The sequence below is a fragment of the Bos taurus genome, chromosome X, assembly GCF_002263795.3.
Source record: "Bos taurus isolate L1 Dominette 01449 registration number 42190680 breed Hereford chromosome X, ARS-UCD2.0, whole genome shotgun sequence".
Classification (NCBI taxonomy): Eukaryota; Metazoa; Chordata; class Mammalia; order Artiodactyla; family Bovidae; genus Bos; species Bos taurus.
The window spans coordinates 6,321,886-6,338,087 of record NC_037357.1 but is presented as its reverse complement, the minus strand read 5'-3'; the positions used below and the strand labels follow the sequence as shown (position 1 = coordinate 6,338,087).

The window sequence follows — 16,202 nt, the reverse complement described above, 5'->3', positions numbered from 1 at the left end:
TATATATACCTATTGGTGGTGGTTTAGTCGCTAAGTCCTATCTGACTCTTGCAACCCCATGGACTGTAGACTGTCAGGCTCCTCTGTCCATGAGATTCTCCAAGCAAGAATACTAGAGTGGGTTACCATTTCCTTCTCCAGGGGATCTTCCTGACCCAGGAATCAAACCCAAGTCTTCTGCATTGCAGGCAGATTCTTAACCAACTGAGCTACAAGGGAATTCCATATCTACCTATTAGCAAAATTAGAGAAAGGAAACACCTCAAAACTGAGAGAGTTGCAGCAGGCCCCTCCCCACAACATTCATTTTGAGAAAGGATTGGCACAAAGTGAGTCATCCTGGGCCATAAACCAATTGACATGAATCTTGAAGACAGGCAGATTTCCAAGCAAATACATAGTCCAATAACATAGCTTAAGAAAGACATTTCCATGAGAAAAGCACAGTGGTTAGCTCAAGGTTTGAGATAAAGTTAAGTTCAGGTGGAACCAGGTGTCACCATGGCAACGCAGGATTCAGTTCAGTTCAGTAGTTCAGTGGTGTCCCACTCTTTGTGACCTCATGGACTGCAACACGCCAGGCCTCCCTGTCCATCACAAACTCCCGGAGTTTACTCAAACTCAAAAGTCTGCCATTTGCAGTTTATTTCCTCCTTCCACTTGGGGACCTCTGACCTCCCTAGCTAGGCTTTTAACACTCTCAGGAGTTTGATGTATGCACCACCCAGGGAATCCAAAGCCAGTGTTCTGTTACAGCCCAGAAGGCTGGGATGGGGATGGAGGTTCAACCAGGAGGGAACATAAGTATACCTAACACTGATTCATGTTGATGTATGGCAAAGGCCATGACCATACTGGAAAGTAATTATGCTCTAATTTTTAAAAAATGAAATAAAAAAAAAATGGGCAGAAGATTTTAACTACACATTTCTCCAAGAAGACATACAAATAGCCAATAGGCACATGAAAAGATGCTCAACGTCACTAATTACCAGAGAAATGCAATTCAAAACTACAGTGAGGTATCACCTTACACCAGTCAGAATGTCCATCATCCAAAAATGTACAAACAATAAATACTAGAGAGGGTGTGGAAAAAAGGGAATCCTCCTATACTGTTGGTGAAAATGTAAACTGGCAGACCTACTATGGAGAACAGAAAGGAGATTCCTTAAAATACTAAAAAATAGACCTATTATGTGATTCTGAAATCCCACTCCTGGGCATATACCCAGAAAAAAATGTAATTTAAAAAGATACATATACCCCAGTGTTCATTGCAGGACTATGTAAAATAGCCAAGACATGGAAGCAACCTAAATGCCCATCAATTGAGGAATGGATAAAGAAGATGTGGTATACACACGCACATGCACACACACACACATACACACACACACACACACACACACAATGGAATATTATTCAGCCACAAAAAAGAATGCCATTTGCAGCAACATGGAAAAACCTAAAGACTGTCATACTGAATGAAGTAAGTCAGACAGAGAAGGACAAATACCACATGACATCACTTATATGTGGAATCTAAAACATGATACAAATGAACCTATTTACAAAACAGAAATATGTAGAAAACAAACATGGTTACTGAGGGAGAGAGGGGGGGAGGATAAATTGGCAGACTGATAATGACATACATACACTATTATATAAATAATAGATAACTAATAGCAAGCAACTGTATAGCACAGGGAACTTTACTCAGTGCTCTGTATTGAACTATATGGGAATCAAATCTTAAATGAAGTATATATGTATATACATAATGAAATCACTTTGCTGTACACCTTAAACTAAAACAACATTGTAAATCAACTACACTTCAATAAAATCTTTTTAAAAATGATGCACACAGTAAACCGGAATAAAATTAAACATCACGTATTTGTGCAAAATGCCAAGAAACAGAATAGATTGTTGTATCAGCACTTGGATACAGTATGATGTTGGGTTAAATTTGTTAGCACAGAACTCTAAGTTTTACACTGAGATGATTTTACACTGAGGGGAAACATCAAAATAAGCCCTAGTATAGCATAGGTCATGTGCATTTTCACATGTAATCATAGATAATTATATCTTCCTAAATGTCCTTGTCCCTTTGTGACCTGGCAAAATCTGATTCTTCTTTTCAACCTTAGGTTAAATAGTGACTCCTCTCTTAAAATCCTACCCAGTTTTCCATGATAGAATTAGTAATTCTGTCCTTTCAGTTGCATCTTGTTAATATTACTATAATGTGTACCACACTAACAATTTGGTTACTATAATGAATCTGCTTACATATCTTTTATCTTTGATTCTTCCACATTATTTTCAGTTAAATGGGCTTTTATTGATCTTCAAATTTCCCCAGAATTATGTGGCTTCATAAATAAATGTGAAATCTTTAAATTTCATTTTATAATATGAAACAGTAGCATTTTTCACAGGTGAAACAGAAGCATTTCTTCATTCAATATAATAGTATGTGAATTACACATTGGAGCTGGAGTTAAAATTTGATATTTTTCTTTTTATGTTTAGTTTCCTCTTAGTAATAGCAGAGAGGGTAGGAAAAAATGGCCTGTAGGAACAACCAAAGAATATATAGCTACCTTTCTTCTAAAATGACTAATGTATTGCTATAACTTCAAACTCACTGTACCTAGCTGTCCAAACCAAGCCTTCTGTTTCTTATGTCTCACACCCACTGCAATGGATTGTAATGGTTTTGTGCTCACAATTCCATGTGTACCCTCTCCTCCCATATACATTTATCATTCTCAATGTAAATTCCCCACCAGGGCTATAGATTATGGCTCTACACTCTGCACTTACAGAAAACCTAATGAAAAGAATAAATTACAGAGGAAGAAATTACCAACTATTACTATGATTCCCAATACTAGGGACCTTGAGCTCCTTTAATGTGCATGAAAACTACTTCCAGTGATTACAGCGTCAGTGGGGAAAATGCAAAAAAGGAATTAACATGAATTGAAAAGAACCTCCCTTTTGCTTTTGTTCATATAATAACGTGGTTATGTAGTGAATTAACTGAACTAGGTAAATCGTTAGGCTGTAATGAAACACAGGGTTATGTATTGTTATATTGTCCTGAATAGAATAGAGAGTTTTACCACTCTAGGGTATTCGGAAAGGATAGTTATAGGAAGAACAAAAATATTTCCAGGGACTTCTCCCTTGAAAGAACTCCCTCTCTCCTAAATGTCTAGAAACTACAAGTAATATGTTTTCTCCCTATGATTTGATGGGCAGCAAAAGGCTCCCCTGCCCCAAATATTTCCATCCCAAAGAACTAGAACTCTTCATGTTACTCATATCTTTGGATGGAATTTATAAAGGTTCCGGTGACCATATAGTTTTAGCATCTGAATGGAAGACAGTTTAGACATAACGGCCTATCAACTAAGACTTAGAGGTTTGGTTTTGTTAAATACCAGAAAGCAAGAAAAAATTTAATGTACATTTAAACACAGACAACTTTCACACAAATTAGATTCTATACTGCTTTTGAAAACTCATGAAATCTGGCAAAACTAGACTCATATTCCTGCACAGAGAATATTGACTTTGGGCAAGTCATTTCATCTCTTTTTTAAAAATTTATTAATTAGAGTATAATTGCTTTACAATGTTGTGTTGGTTTCTGCCATTCAACCATGTGAATCAGCCATATGTATACATATATCCCCTCCCTCTCTGAATCTTAGTTTCCTCATAGATCACAAAATTGTTAGTAGAATTAAATAAGATAATAAATAGAGCCTAGTGCATATTAAGCACTTGATAAATGATAATTATTAATGTTAGCCCTGTCTCCAGGGGTATGTATCCTGCAATTTGGCACCAACCCTTCTATACCAGGCTTTTCTCTCAATACAGATGTTGAACATCAGTGCTAGTCTACCAGTACACTTGCACTATCTTCCTTATAAGAAGAATATTTCTATTTTTCAAAATGAATGATAAATTGAGAGGACTTTTGTATTTCAGAAAAACAGGAAAGAATACTAAAACACTAAATATTCTCCAGATACTTTAAGCATGGCCCGATTTCTAAACAAGGTAGATTTGTCTACCATGAAAAGTGCTCCTTTAAAGTTTCCCCCCACTTGGCAGTATTGTTGTTGTTTTCACATTGTGTATTTCAAACTGGTCATTCTTAGTTTCAAAGTTTCAAGACTTCAAAAAGATCCCAAGATATCTGAGTAGTGCATTAAAAACAAAGTTGGCATACTTTTCTTTTAAAAATCTGTTTGAAGTCAAGATGTGTTCAAGAAGAAAAGACACTTCATCCTCTGAAGCTGTGATACTTATTCTCTGTTTGTCCCTATCCATTCCTCCCCAGATCTATTCTCTACCCTTTTCTGACCTGATCTGTGCTCTTGGAAAACTATTAATAATATCCACTAACAGCATTACAGGAATTCTCTTCTTGGCTGGCTTCTATGTATTTCATAACTATAAATCTAGTTATGATCTAGTTACTCCTTGGAAGGAAAGTTATGACCAACCTAGATAGCATATTCAAAAGCAGAGACATTACTTTGCCAACAAAGGTTCGTCTAGTCAAGGCTATGGTTTTTCCAGTGGTCATGTATGGATGTGAGAGTTGGACTGTGAAGAAGGCTGAGCACTAAAGAATTGATGCTTTTGAACTGTGGTGTTGGAGAAGACTCTTGAGAGTCCCTTGGACTGCAAGGAGATCCAACCAGTCCATTCTGAAGGAGATCAGCCCTGGGATTTCTTTGGAAGGAATGATGCTAAAGCTGAAACTCCAGTACTTTGGCCACCTCATGCGAAGAGTTGACTCATTGGAAAAGACTCTGATGCTGGGAGGGATTGGGGGCAGGAGGAGAAGGGGACAGCAGAGGATGAGATGGCTGGATGGCATCACTGACTCGATGGACATGAGTCTGGGTGAACTCCAGGAGCTGGTGATGGACAGGGAGGCCTGGCGTACTGCAATGGGGTCACAAAGAGTTGGACACGACTGAGCGACTGAACTGAACTGAACTGAGTTATGATCAGGAGGAGACTGAGGGTGGAGGGTGGAAGAGAGGGAAGGCTAGAAGAGAGGTCAGAGAAGAGAGGTCCCTATGTTTATGCTCTCTCCCCTACAGTCCATGAACTGCCATTTCGTGGTTACTCTGTGGTCAAAGTTCTTATACTTTGCCACATCTTCCAGGGCTCTATACCCACTATAAATTACAGTAACACCATTCTCCCTCCCTGCCCATTCAAGGCTAAGGATGGTGATAGACTACTATTGTGGTTATTTCCTGGGAACCTCCACATGTCTCACTAATTCCCTTAACCCTAAATATTTTGCACTAAGTACTTGTCTAAAATATTGAATTAGATTCTGTCTCTTGACTAATATAGAAGCCATTACCAAATGTACTGTTTTGTTTAAAAGATATTATTCAGCCTTAATTTTTGAGCTATACTTGTTAAAGCAATAAAAATAAAATCTGTGACTATTCTACAATAATGACTCTATGACTTATATAACCTTTATAATTGAATAGATACATGACTATTTAAGTGTTTCTTCTTTCAAAGTAAATATACATAAATGTGTAACATTTTAGTATTGTTTTAGTATTGTTGATTTTGGCATGGAAATTATTGAATAAAGCGAAAATAAAGGATAAGGGCTTCAAAGGTGGTTCAGTGGTAAAGAATCTGCCTGCAAATGCGGGAGACATGGGTTCAATCCCTGATCCAGGAAGATCCTACATGCCACAAAGCGACTAACCCCATGCGCCACAATTATCGAGCCTGTGTTCCAGAGCTAATGTGCTGCAGCTACTGAAGTCCATGTGTCCTAGGGCCAATGCTTCACAACGAAAAAAGTCACCACAAGGAGAAGCCTGTGCACCCCAACTCACCACAACTGGAGAGAATAGCCCCTGCTTGCCACAACTTGAGAAAAGCCTATGCAGCAACAAAGATCCAACATAGCCAAAAATAAATAAATACAATTTTTAAAAAAGAATAAAAAGCATATAATCACCTAAATAGATGCGCAAACAGAATCTGATAAAATTAAACATCTATTTATGATAAAAAAGAACTCAGCAAAATATAGGTATCTCAATATAATAAAGGCTATATATAACAAATCCACATTTAACATCATATAGAACAGTGGAGAAGGCAATGGCAACTCACTCCAGTGTTCTTGCCTGGAGAATCCCAGGGCCAGGGGAGCCTGGTGGGCTGCCATCTATGGGGTTGCACAGAGTCGGACATGACTGAAGCGACTTAGCAGCAGCAGCAGCAGCAACAGTGGAAAGATTAAAGCATTTCCTCTAAATTCAGACACAAGGAAGGATCCCACTCTCACCTCTTCTATTTAACATAGTATTATAAGCCATAAACATAGGACTCAGACAAGAAAAGAAATAAAAGGCATCCAAACTGGAAGGGAAGAAGTAAAACTATCACTGTAGATATGACACTATATATAGAAAATCCTAAAGTCTCCACACCAAAATAAAAAATGAAGAATAAATGAATTCAGTAAACTTGTAGCATACAAGATCAATATAAAGAAATCTGTTATTTCTTTATATGCTAATAATGAACTATCAGAAAAAAGAATTCAAGAAGACAACCCCAGTTATGACTGCATCAAAAAGAATAAAATAACTGGGAATAAACTTAAGCAAGGAGATAAAAGATCTATACTCAAAAAACTCTAAGACATCAACAAAGGAAACTGAAGACAATGCAAATAAATGGAAGGCTCCATGTTCATAGACTAAAGAAATCAATACTGTTAAAATTTCTACACTACAAAAGCAATCAGCAAATTTAACATAATGCCTATCAAAATACTCATGACATATTTCTGATTCTAAAATTTATATGGAATCAAAAACGACCCAAATCAGCCAAAGCAATCTTGAGAAAAAAGATCAAAACTGAAGATTTACATTTCCTAATTTTAGACTTTATTAGAAAGCTACAGTAATCAACATAGTATGTTACTGGCACAAAAACAGACACATAGAATAATGGAATAGAATAGAGCCCACAAATAAACCCATGCACTTATGATCAATTAATCTACAACAAAGGGGGCATGAATATACAATGGAGAAAAGACAACCTCTTGAATAAGTGCTTCTGGGAAAAATCAGACAACAAAACGTAAAAAAAATGAAATTAGAACATTCTTCAACACGATATAGAAAAATTACCTCAGGATAAAGACCAAAATATAAGATCAGAAATCTTAAAAATCCTTGAAGAAAACATAGGCAGGACAATCTTTGACATAAATCACAGCAATATTGTTTGGATCAGTCTCAAAGGCAAATGAAACAAAAGCAAAAATAAACAAATGAAACCTAATTAAACTTAAACGCTTTTGCACAGCAAAGGAAACCACTGGCAAAAAGAAAAGAAAACTTACTGAGTGGGAAAAAGTATTTTTCAAATGATATGACTCATAAAGGGTTAATATCCAAAATATGTAACAGCTCATAAAACTCAATATCAAAAGAAAAAATAACCCAATTAAAAAAAAAAAAATAGGCAGAGGATCAGAATAGACATTTTTCAAAAGAAGCTATACAAATGGCCAATAGGCACATAAAAGTGCTCAATAATGCTAATCATCAGAGAAATACAAATCAAAACCTAAGCGAGACATCACTTCACACCTGTCAAAATGACTATCATCAAAAAGTCTACAGATAAATTTTGGTGAGGATGTAGAGAAAGGGGAACCCTAGTTAGTTGGAATGTAAATTGGTGCAGCCACTATGGAAAACAGAATGAGGTTTCCTCAAAAAACTAAAAATAGGACTACCATATGATTCAGCAATTCAACTCCTGGGGATATGCTGAAAGAAAATAAACACTAAGTTGAAAAGATAGATGTACTTCAATTTTCAATGCAACATTATTTACAGTATACAAGATACAGAAGAAATCTAAGTGTCCATACAACAGATGAACTGATAATGGAGATGTGTATATGTGTGTATATGTACACACACACAGGGGAATACTACTCAGTCATAAAAAGAAGGAAATTTTGCCATTTGCAGCAACATGGATAGACCTAGAAGGTATTATACTTAGTGAAATAAGTCAGAGAAACAACAATACTCAATGTTACCACTTAAATAGGGGATTCCCTGATAGCTCAGTGGCAAAGAATCCACCTGCAATGCTGGAGACGTGGGTTTGACCCCTGGGTCGGGAAGATCCCCCGGAGAAAGAAATGGCAAGCACCTCCGGTATTCCTGCCTAGGAAATCCCATGGACAGAGGAGCATAATGGGCTACAGTCCATGGGCTTGCAAAAGAGTCAGATATGACTTAGCAACTAAACAACAACCAGCAATCATTTAAAGGTCAAATCTAAAAATTAAAACAAATAAATGAAATAAAAAGACAAAAACAGACTCAGAGAAAAAAATTATGGTTACCAGTAGGGAGAAGAAAGGGGACAGTGGCAAGACAGGGATAAGGGATTATGAGGAACAAACTATAATGTATAAGGTAAAAAAGCTTCAAGAATATATTTAATAGCACAGGGAATATAGCCAATATTTTATAATAACATTAAAGAGATCATAAGCTATACAATTTTGAATCACTGTCATACACCTAAAGCTAATATAATATTGTAAATCAACTATACCTCAATGAAAAAATTAATCTTAATAATGATACTAATTATTATTCCATCTGCTAGAATGTCATTTAAAAAATCATTCAATTAATTGAGTTATAATACTGCAATTAAGGATTACAGTAGTCCATGTGCTGGAAATACTTATTACTTAATAAAACACTATTTAGCCCTGGGATTGAGTATGTGTTAATACTCAAAAGATATAGAAATACTCACTTTTATTGAAGCTAAACTATTAAGAGAATCAAATAAATGTAATTTTAGCACCTTGACAACAATGAGACACAAATAACAACCAAACAAGGTGATGAAAGGTGTTTACAGAAAAGAAAAATCATTCTCCAGGGGCTGTCCTGTGCCGAGGATAGAATTAGTTCATATATTTTAATTTTCAACCAAAATACTGGTCAATAATCATCCATGTTAACTAAGATAACAATAAGCTCTTAAACCAAAACAATTGGAAAGAAAAAGAAATGCAAGAAGGCAAAATGGTTCTCTGAGGAGGCCTTAAAAATAGCTGAGAAAAGAAGAGAAGCAAAAAGTGAAGGAGAAAAGGAAAGATATACCTAACTGAATGCAAAGTTCCAAAGAATATCATGGAGAAAAAAGAAAGCCTTCTTAAGCGAACAATGAAAAGAAATAGAGGAAAACAATAGAATGGGAAAGACTACAGATTTCTTCAAGAAAACTGGAGATACCATGAGAACATTTCATGCAAAGATGAACACAATAAAGGAAAGAAATGGTATGGACTTAAAACAAGCAGAAGATCTTAAGAAGAGGTGCCAAGAATACACAGAAGAACTACACAAAAAAAGGTCTTAAACATCTGAATAACCATGAAGGTGTGATCACTCACCTAGACCCAGACATCCTGGAGTGTACAGTCAAGTGGGCCTTAGGAAGCATTACTACAAACAAAGCTACTGGAGGTGATGGAATTCCAGCTGAGCTTTTTAAAATCCTGAAAGGTGAAAGGCGATGTTGTTAGGGCCAGTGTACTGGGATGACCCTGAGGGATGCGATGCGGAGGGAGGTGGAAAGGGGGTTCAGGATGGAGAACACATGTACACCCATGGCTGATGCATGCCAATGTATGGCAAAAACCACTACAATATTGTAAAGTAATTAGCCTCCAATTAAAATAAATAAATTAATTTTAAAAATATGCCAGCAAATTTGGAAAACTCAGCAGTGGTCACAGGACAGGAAAAGGTCAGTTTTAATTCCAATCCCAAAGAAGGGCAATGCCAAAAAATGTCCAAACTACCATATAATTGTGCTCATTTCACATGCTGTCAAGGCTGTGCTCAAAATTCTCCAAGCTAGGCCTCAACAGTACATGAACCGGGGACTTCCAGACATACAGGCTGGATTTAGAAGAAATGGAAGAACCAGAGATCAAACTGCCAACGTCCATTGGATCATAGAAAAAGCAAGAGAATTCCAGAAAAATAGCTACTTCTGCTTCATTGACTATGCCAAAGCCTTTGACTGTGTGGATCACATTAAACTGTGGCAAATTCTTCAAGAGAAGGGAATACCACACCACCTTACCTGCCTCCTGAGAAACCTATACACAGGTCAAGAAACAAAGTTAGAACCACACATGGAACAAAGGACTGGTTCCAAATTGGAAAAGGAGTACGTCAAGGCTGTATATTGTCACCCTGCTTATTTAACTTATATGCAGAATACATCATGTGAAATGCCAGGCTGGATGAAGCACAAGCTGGAATCAAGATTGCCAAGAGAAATATCAACAATTTCAGATATGCAGATGATATCACCCTAATGGCAAAAAGTGAAGAGGGACTAAAAAGCCTCTTGATGATGGTGAAAGAGAAGAGTGAAAAAGCTGGCTTAAAACTCAGCATTCAAAAAACTATCATGGCATCTGGTCCTATCACTTCAGGGCAAATAGATGGGGAAAAGAAATGAAAACAGTGACAGACTTTATTTTCAGGCTTCAAAGTCACTGTGGAAGTTGAGTACAGCCATGAAATTAAGATGCCCACATCTTGGAAGAAAAACTATGATAAACCAAGACAGTGTATTAAAAAGCAGAAACATCACTTTGCCAACAAAGGTCTTATAGTCAGTCAAAGCTATGTTTTTTCCAGTAGTTGTGTATGGATGCGAGAGCTGGACCATAAAGAAGGCTGAGTGCTGAAGAACTGATGCTTTTGAACTGTGGTGTTGGAGAAGACTTTTTAAAATTGTTTTAATTAATTAATTTATGTTTAAATCATTTTAATTGGAGGCTAATTACTTTACAATATTGTAGTGGTTTTTGCCAAACATTGACATGAATCAGCCATAGGCATACATGTATTCCCCATCCAGAACCCCCCTTCCACCTCCCTCCCCATCCCATCACTCAGGGTCAGCCCAGTGCACCAGCCCTGAGCACCCTGTCTCATGCATCGAACCTGGACCAGCAATCCGCTTCACATATGATAATATACACGTTTCAATGCTACCCTCTCAAATCATCCCACTCTCACCTGGAGAAGACTCTTGAGTCCCTTGGACAACAAGGAAATCCAACCAGTCAATCCTAAAGGAAATCAACCCTGAATACTCACTGGAAGGACTGATGCTGAAGCTGAAGTTCCAATATTTTCGCCACCTGATGCGAAGAGTTGCCTTACTGGAAAAGACATTGATGTTGGGAAAGACTGAAGGCAGGAGGAAAGGGGGCGACAGAGGAGGATGTGATGGTTAATGGCATCACTGACCCAATGGACATGAATTTAAACAAACTCCAGGAGATGGTGAAGGACAAGGAAGCCCAGTGTGCTGCAGTCCATGGGGCTGCAAAGAGTCGGACACAACTTAGCTACTGAACAGCAACAACAAGCTCTTAAAATATTCCAAAGTGCCTACAGAATTATCAAGGAATCAAGCTATGCTTTGTTTAGTTTTGGTTTCCTGTACTCTTAACTGCATAATTTTATATCATTTTCTCATATTTGCTAATGCACATGCTTATTTAAGAAATAGTGTTGGATGCTTACTTTACGCAAGATGTGCTTAGAACTACAGATGAAATGACAGTGAACAATAATGGTGTTGGAATGTTCTGGTTAACTGAGAAAAATTTTGAAGGTCATTATGCACTTTATTTCATCTCCCATACTGGATACAGTGAAATTTTCTCTATGTGGCCAACTATGTTAAATAACAATATTAAATTACCAGGATTCCCTTTAGATTACAATTTAACATTCTTACTAATTTCTAATTTCTCTTACCTAAGTTGCTACATTTGTAAAAATCAGCAGAATGTTGGCTACAGCTACTTTGGGTAAATATTTGTTTACTTGATAATGTATTCTGCTTTAGGCTGGCTTTAGGCATCTGTGATGGTGACAGGAAATTCATCTATCCCTCTCAAACATGATGCATTTAAATCAGTTTGGGTTTGAGTTGGTAAAGGATAAACTGCTCAGAAAGGGAATACCAAGTGGGATGTATTTACTTTTGGTCTCTCAGGGGAAAGAGAATTTAAACAGGAGACCACACCTCATGTTCATCTGCAAAACAAGGCACCCATCCCATTGCCAGGTATCATTTGTGTTTCACAGACATATGGATAACTCAAGGGGCATGCCAAAATGAATTCCAAAAAATTGTTTTAAACTGGGTGTAAATTTTTAATATCAGAATATCTTGACACTAATCAAAACAGAATAAAGGTTACACTTGTATATTTCCAAACTAAATAATATCATCAAATTTATGAATACCTATTGAACACCTACAGTATGCAGGGATGATAACATTGAAGATGAAGGATTCCTGATACTCCACATACTTTTGACCAGTAGTAGCTAGAAAGTTAGGAGAAGGCAATGGAACCCCACTCCAGTACTCTTGCCTGGAAAATCCCATGGATGGAGGAGCCTGGTGGGCTGCAGTCCATGGGGTTGCTAGGAGTCGGACACAACTGAGCGACTTCACTTTCACTTTTCACTTTCATGCATTGGAGAAGGAAATGGCAACCCACTCCAGTGTTCTTGCCTGGAGAATCCCAGGGATGGGGGAGCCTGGTGGGCTGCCGTCTATGGGGTCGCACAAAGTCGGACATGACTGAAGCGACTTAGCAGCAGCAGCAGCTAGAAAGTTAAATTGTTAGTCGCTCAATCCATGTGCGAGTCTTAGGGGCCCCTTGGACTGCATCCTGCAAGGCTCCTCTGTCCATGGAACTCTCCAGGCAAGAATACTGGAGTGGGTAGCCATTCCCTTCTCCCGAGATCTTCCCAACTCAGGGATCAAACCTGGGCCTCCTCACTCTAGGCTGATTCTGTACCATCTGAGCAACTAGGGAAGCCCCTAGTAGTAAGCTGGAAGTGTACACAAATACATTTCTATTGTGATTGAAGCTGTAAAGCCAATATTGGCTGACCTAACTGCTCCAAAATTCTAGTTTGTTCTGGCATCTTTGTCCCAAAAGCTGCATCTACTATCAGATCCCATAGCTGCAAGGGTGCCTTGAACAGGATGGAACACAATTCCATTTACCACGTAGACATCTTGAGGAGCTGAAGTGTTGGTTCTGTTAGATTAATATTTAAAAGTGAAGTTATCTTTGGCAGGAATTGGGGGGTTGATGTAATGAATAGCAATTCTCCCCTCAATGCTTCCCAGGGCAAACCTGTTCAGCTTATTCTGTTTGTCTTTAAAAAACAGCCACATATTGATGCTGATGCTTCAGTGGAGACGCTATCCTCCTGAGTTCAGAAGGTTGATTCTCTAACTGATAGATAATCAGTTCCCTCTCTGTAGCTGCCACCCAGCCGTAGGATTATCATGTCAGCAGAGTGACACCTTTCAGGAAGTTGTAAAATCATCATAGGGGTTGATAATTGTGTATCCCCAAACTTCAAAGTCTTATCCTAGTTCCAGGTCATCACACAACTGTAGTTTGGTGTGGTGATCCAATGTATAGTTTTAACAGGAGTATCATGTTGCACAATGTGTCTATTGCCTGCCTGCTATTGAGGTCGCATGTTTTGGTAGTTTTATCACATGATGCTGTAAACACTTTGCTCCCATCATCACTCCAGCAGACATCTAGCACAGGCTAGGTGTGTATCTGCTGGGCTTTTGCAACAGTCTGTCCACTATCTTGAGCTTCCTGCTGCTGCTGCTGCTGCTAAGTCACTTCAGTCGTGTTCGACTCTGTGCGACCCCAAAGATGGCAGCCAACCAGGCTCTTCTGTCCCTGGGATTCTCCAGGAAAGAATACTAGAGTGGGTTGCCATTTCCTTCTCAATGCATGTATGCATGCTAAGTCACTTCAGTCGTGTCTGACTCTGTGTGACCCTATGGACAGCAGCCCACCAGGCTCCTCTATCCACAGGATTCTCTAGGCAAGAACACTGGAGTGGGTTGCCATTTCCTTCTCCAATGCATGCATGCTAAGTTGCTTCAGTCCTGTCCAACTCTGTGTGACCCCATGGACAGCAGCCCACCAGGCTCCTCTGTCCACAGGATTCTCTAGGCAAGAGTACTGGAGTGGGTTGCCATTTCCTTCTCCACTGAGCTTCCTAGCAGCAAACATCAACATCGTTAGCCCACGATCCTACAGAAGAAAGTTCCCCAGCAAGGTTGGTAGGCTAAAAGACAGACAACCAATCCTATCATCAGGAGAGGATGTTACCTCAATATCCTTCATAAAGTGAAAGTGAAAGTTGAAAGTCTCTCAGTCACGTCCGATCCTTTGTGACCTCATGGACTATACGGTTCATGGAATTCTCCAGGCCAGAATACTTGAGTGGGTTAACTGTTCAGTTCTCCAGGGGATCTTTCCAACCCAGGGATCAAACCCAGGTCTCCTGCATTGCAGGCAGATTCTTTACCCACTGAGCCACCAGGGAAGCCCTTCATATCTTTCATAAGGTTGTGATTTATCTGTGGTTGTGTTGCCAAACATGCTGGTCCTGCCAGATCCAAAACCCGAGCTTGTTCCAAACAGACTCATGCCACGGAGAGAAGCCAGCAATAGAGAGCAGGAGGAGCTCGGGAGCCTGTGACTCTGCTTGGGCACAAAGGAGATGGAAGCAAGGCAGCAGGCCGGCTGAAGAAACTGCCCTCCAAATTTCTAAAAGCAAGATTTTCAACCATGGGATTTGGGGGCAAATACACCAGTGAACTGGAGAAGGTAATGGCACCCCACTCCAGCACTCTTGCCTGGAAAATCCCATGGACGGAGGAGCCTGGTGGGCTGCAGTCCATGGGGTCGCTAAGAGTCGGACACGACTGAGAGACTTCACTTTCACTTTTCACTTTCATGCATTGGAGAAGGAAATGGCAACCCACTCCAGTGTTCTTGCCTGGAGAATCCCAGGGATGGGGGAGCCTGGTGGGCTGCCGTCTGTGGGGTCGCACAGAGTTGGACACGACTGAAGCGACTTAGCAGTAGCAGCAGCAGCCAGTGAACAGCATACTTCTCCTTCTGCCTCATCTTCTACGTCTAATCAACACCAATGTTTTATGAATTGTAACTCCTAAATATCACTGGAACATCACCATTCCTCTCCATCCATCCATGTGTCACATCCTTAAGCAGAAGACACCCTCATCTCTTACCTGGACCTTCTCCTAACACGTCACCCTATACCAAGTCTTTCCCAATTCCAAACTACTTTTCATATCACAATATCATTAATCATTCTAAATAAAGCACAAATATAATCATTACCTCCACTGCCTTGCCTTCAGGCTTCCTGTTGCCTGCAAAGTTAAATTCAAATGGCATAGCAAGGCTTGTGGGTACAAGTCTTATATTTTTTCACTAACCATCCCCGTGTCTCTGTGGATATACTCCATGTTCTAATTAAACTAAACTGCTTACAGCTCCACACAAACTTATTTCCTCTCATCTGTCCATAGTTTAGCACATGCTAGTCTCTTTGCTAGGCACACCCTTCACCCCTTCACCTTCACTTTTTCTAAAGCTCACTTTACTCATTATTCAGGTCTCAGCTAAGACACCTTCCTTCAGGCAACCTCATTTGACTCTCAAAGACTGTGCTAAATATGGCTCCTAGTCATACCAGAATAATTTGTGATTCCTTGTTACCACTTAATCCCACTGTATTTTAATTGCTTGTTTGTCTAGCTTTTTCACTGGGCTGTAAATTCCATGAGAACAATTTTATCTTGCTAATCCTTATATCCTCAATCCCTAGTATAATGGTTCCACATAATCTGTCTTTGCTAATAGCCCTCCTATTTTAAATCCATAGTTTTTTTTTTTTTTTTTTTTTACTTCGAAGAATCGTGTCCAATCTGAAAATGGGGGTGCATTTGAATCTGGGGGAAGTGGACAGGTAACTTGGGTTACCAACATGTCCAGAAATTCAATCTATAAAATGATATACTATAGAGAGAGCTATGTCTTATAGGAATTTTTTTCCACTTTAGTACTACGAGGCACCCACAGAAGCTTTACGAGCATTTGCCCCCTCATTCACCAGTGTTGTACAAATTAAAAACATCCTGTC

At 38.9% G+C, this 16,202-nt stretch overlaps 1 pseudogene; it reads right to left on the bottom strand.

The window, feature by feature from the left end:
* Positions 1–12,834: 12,834 nt before the first annotated feature.
* Positions 12,835–15,951, bottom strand: LOC100140451 (mRNA export factor-like; annotated as a pseudogene).
* Between the last annotated feature and the right edge of the window lie 251 nt (positions 15,952–16,202).